Here is a 5,224-nt window from a genome sequence, read left to right as displayed (position 1 = left end):
AATAGCATAAGTAGCACGACAACCCCGATGGCAACACGTTGATAGATGATCATGGTGTGGCGCCGGTGACAAGAAGATCGTGCCGGTGCTTTGGTGATGGAGATCAAGGAGCACGTGATGATGGCCATATCATGTCACTTATGAATTGCATGTGATGTTAATCCTTTTATGCACCTTATTTTGCTTAGAACGACGGTAGCATTATGAGGTGATCTCTCACTGAAATTTCAAGACGAAATTGTGTTCTCCCCGACTGTGCACCGTTGCTACAGTTCGTCGTTTCGAGACACCACGTGATGATCGGGTGTGATAGACTCAACGTTCACATACAACGGGTGCAAAACAGTTGCGCACGCGGAACACTCGGGTTAAGCTTGACGAGCCTAGCATGTGCAGACATGGCCTCGGAACACATGAGACCGAAAGGTCGATCATGAATCATATAGTTGATATGATTAGCATAGGGATGCTTACCACTGAAACTATACTCAACTCACGTGATGATCGGACTTGGGATAGTGTAAGTGGATCATGAACCACTCAAATGACTAGAGAGATGTACTTTTTGAGTGGGAGTTTAGCATATAATTTGATTAAGTTGAACTCTAATTATCTTGAACATAGTCTAAGTCCACTTTGAATATATTTGTGTTGTAGATCATGGCTCACGCAAGTGTCATCCTGAATTTTAATACGTTCCTAGAGAAAGCTAAGTTGAAAGATGATGGAAGCAACTTTGTAGACTGGGCTCGTAATCTTAAGCTAATCTTACAAGCTGGAAAGAAGGATTATGTCCTTAATGCTGCGCTAGGAGATGAACCACCCGCTACGGCTGATCAAGATGTTAAGAACGCTTGGTTAGCACGTAAGGAGGACTACTCAATAGTTCAATGTGCAGTCTTGTATGGCTTAGAACGGGGACTTCAACGTCGCTTTGAGCGTCATGGAGCATTTGAGATGTTCCAGGAGTTGAAGTTTATCTTTCAGAAGAACGCCCGGATCGAGAGGTATGAGACCTCCGATAAATTCTATGCTTGCAAGATGGAGGAAAACTCGTCTGTCAGTGAACATGTGCTCAAAATGTCTGGGTACTCAAACCGTCTAGCTGAACTGGGGATTGAACTCCCGCAAGAAGCTATCACTGACAGAATCCTTCAATCACTGCCGCCAAGCTATAAAGGCTTTGTGTTGAACTACAACATGCAAGGGATGAACAAGTCTCCCGGCGAGTTGTTTGCGATGCTGAAAGTCGCAGAGTCTGAACTCCGTAAAGAGCATCAAGTGTTGATGGTGAGCAAGACCACTAGTTTCAAGAGAAACGGCAAAGGCAAGAAGGGAAATTCGAAGAAGAGCGGCAAGCCTGTTGCCAATCCGCCGAAGAAACCCAAGGCTGGACCTAAGCCTGAAACAGAGTGCTTCTATTGCAAGGGTATGGGTCACTGGAAGCGCAATTGCCCCAAGTATCTGGCAGATAAGAAGGCGGGCAAAGAAAAATCAGGTATATTTGATATACATGTTATTGATGTGTACTTAACCGGCTCTCGTAGTAGTGCCTGGGTATTCGATACCGGTTCTGTTGCTCACATTTGCAACTCGAAGCAGGAACTGCGGAATAGACGAAGGCTGGCGAAAGACGAAGTGACGATGCGCGTAGGAAACGGTTCCAAGGTTGATGCAATCGCCGTCGGCATAGTGTCACTTCAACTACCATCGAGATTAGTGATGAACTTAAATCATTGTTATTTAGTGCCTGCGTTGAGCATGAACATTATATCTGGATCTTGTTTGTTGCGAGACGGTTACTCTTTTAAGTCTGAGAATAATGGTTGTTCTATTTCTATGAGTAACATCTTTTATGGTCATGCACCGAATGTGAGAGGATTGTTCATATTGAATCTTGATAGCGATACGCATATACATAACATTGAGACCAAAAGAGTTAGATTAAACAATGATAGCGCCATATTTTTGTGGCACTGCCGCTTGGGTCATATTGGTGTAAAGCGCATGAAGAAACTCCATGCTGATGGACTTTTGGAGTCACTTGACTTTGATTCACTTGACACGTGCGAACCATGCCTCATGGGCAATATGACTAAGACTCCGTTCTCCGGAACAATGGAGCGTGCAAGTGACTTGTTGGAAATCATACATACCGATGTGTGTGGTCCAATGAGCGTGGAGGCACGCGGCGGATATCGTTATTTTCTCACTTTCACTAACGATTTAAGTAGATATGGTTATGTCTACTTGATGAAGCACAAGTCTGAAACATTTGAAAAGTTCAAGCAATTTCAGAGTGAAGTGGAAAATCATCGTAACAAAAAGATCAAGTTCCTACGGTTTGATCGTGGGGGTGAATATCTGAGTTTCGAGTTTGGTACTCACTTAAGACAATGTGGAATTGTTTCGCAGTTAACACCGCCTGGAACACCACAGCGTAATGGTGTGTCCGAACGTCGTAATCGTACTTTGTTAGAAATGGTGCGATCTATGATGTCTCTTACTGATTTGCCGTTATCATTTTGGGGTTATGCATTAGAAACAGCTGCATTCACTTTAAATAGGGCACCATCGAAATCCGTTGAGACGACACCATACGAACTGTGGTATGGCAAAAGGCCAAAGTTGTCGTTTCTTAAAGTTTGGGGATGTGATGCTTATGTCAAAAAGCTTCAGCCTGAAAAGCTGGAACCCAAAGCGGAAAAGTGCGTCTTCATAGGTTACCCAAAAGAGACAGTTGGGTACACCTTCTATCCCAAATCCGAGGGCAAAGTGTTTGTTGCTAAGAACGGAACTTTTCTCGAGAAGGAGTTTCTCTCGAGAGAATTGAGTGGGAGGAAGATAGAACTTGACGAGGTTGTCGAACCTCTCATCCCTCTGGATGGTGGCGCAGGGCAAGGGGAAACCTCTGTCGTTGCAACGCCGGTTGAGGAGGAAGTTAATGATGATGATCATGAGACTCCAGTTCAAGTTTCTGTTGAACCACGCAGGTCGACGAGATCACGCACTGCTCCAGAGTGGTACGGTAATCCCGTCTTATCAATCATGTTGTTAGACAACAATGAACCTGCAAATTATGAAGAAGCAATGGTGGGCCCAGATTCCAACAAATGGCTAGAAGCCATGAAATCCGAGATAGGATCCATGTATGAGAACAAAGTGTGGACTTTGGAGATACTACCTGAGGGTCGCAAGGCTATTCAGAACAAATGGATCTTTAAGAAGAAGACGGACGCTAACGGTAATGTGACCGTTTATAAAGCTCGACTTGTGGCAAAGGGTTTTTCACAAGTTCCAGGAATTGACTACGATGAGACTTTCTCTCCCGTAGCGATGCTTAAGTCCGTCAGAATCATGTTAGCAATAGCTGCATTTTTCGATTATGAAATCTGGCAGATGGATGTCAAAACGGCGTTCCTTAACGGTTTCCTTAAGGAAGAGTTGTATATGATGCAACCCGAAGGTTTTGTCGATCCTAAAAATGCTGACAAGGTGTGCAAGCTCCAGAGATCCATTTATGGACTGGTGCAAGCATCTCGGAGTTGGAACAAACGCTTTGATGAGGTGATCAAAGCATTTGGGTTTATACAAGTGGTTGGAGAATCTTGTATTTACAAGAAAGTGAGTGGGAGCTCTGTGGCGTTTCTAATATTATATGTGGATGACATATTACTGATTGGAAACAACGTGGAGCTTTTGGAGAGCATAAAAGGTTACTTGAATAAAAGTTTCTCTATGAAGGACCTAGGAGAAGCTGCTTACATTCTAGGCAGTAAGATCTATAGGGATAGATCAAAACGCCTGATAGGACTTTCACAAAGCACATACCTTGATAAGGTTTTGAAGAGGTTCAAAATGGAACAGTCCAAGAAAGGGTTCTTGCCAGTGTTACAAAGTACAAGATTGAGTAAGACTCAGTGCCCAGCAACTGATGAAGATAGAGAGCATATGCGCTCCGTCCCCTATGCTTCAGCCATAGGCTCTATCATGTATGCAATGCTGTGCACTAGACCGGATGTTAGCCTGGCCATAAGTATGGCAGGCAGGTTCCAGAGTAATCCAGGAGTGGATCACTGGACAGCGGTCAAGAATATCCTGAAGTACCTGAAAAGGACTAAGGAGATGTTTCTCGTGTATGGAGGTGACGAAGAGCTCGCCGTAAAGGGTTACGTTGATGCAAGCTTTGACACAGATCCGGACGACTCTAAATCGCAAACCGGATACGTATTTATTCTTAATGGGGGTGCAGTAAGCTGGTGCAGTTCCAAGCAAAGCGTCGTAGCAGATTCTACATGTGAAGCAGAGTACATGGCTGCCTCGGAGGCGGCTAAGGAGGGTGTCTGGATGAAGCAGTTCATGACGGATCTTGGAGTGGTGCCAAGTGCACTGGATCCAATAACCTTGTTCTGTGACAACACTGGTGCCATTGCCTTAGCAAAGGAACCAAGGTTTCACAAGAAGACCAGACACATCAAACGACGCTTCAACCTCATCCGCGACTACGTCGAGGAGGAGGACGTAAATATATGCAAAGTGCACACGAATCTGAATGTAGCAGACCCGCTGACTAAACCTCTTCCACGGCCAAAGCATGATCGACACCAGAACTGTATGGGTGTTAGATTTATTACAATGTAAATCACATGGTGATGTGAGGGCTAGATTATTGACTCTAGTGCAAGTGGGAGACTGTTGGAATTATGCCCTAGAGGCAATAATAAATGTATAGTTATTATTATAATTCCTGTATCAAGATAATAGTTTATTATCCATGCTATAATTGTATTGAATGAAGACTCATTTACATGTGTGGATACATAGACAAAACACCGTCCCTAGCATGCCTCTAGTTGGCTAGCCAGTTGATCGATGATAGTCAGTGTCTTCTGATTATGAACAAGGTGTTGTTGCTTGATAACTGGATCACGTCATTGGGAGAATCACGTGATGGACTAGACCCAAACTAATAGACGTAGCATGTTGATCGTGTCATTTTGTTGCTACTGTTTTTCTGCGTGTCAAGTATTTATTCCTATGACCATGAGATCATATAACTCACTGACACCGGAGGAATGCTTTATGTGTATCAAACGTCGCAACGTAACTGGGTGACTATAAAGATGCTCTACAGGTATCTCCGAAGGTGTTAGTTGAGTTAGTATGGATCAAGACTGGGATTTGTCACTCCGTGTGACGGAGAGGTATCTCGGGGCCCACTCGG

The sequence above is a fragment of the Hordeum vulgare genome, chromosome 1H (assembly GCF_904849725.1).
Source record: "Hordeum vulgare subsp. vulgare chromosome 1H, MorexV3_pseudomolecules_assembly, whole genome shotgun sequence".
NCBI classification, from domain to species: Eukaryota; Viridiplantae; Streptophyta; class Magnoliopsida; order Poales; family Poaceae; genus Hordeum; species Hordeum vulgare.
This window is presented reverse-complemented; position numbering follows the sequence as displayed.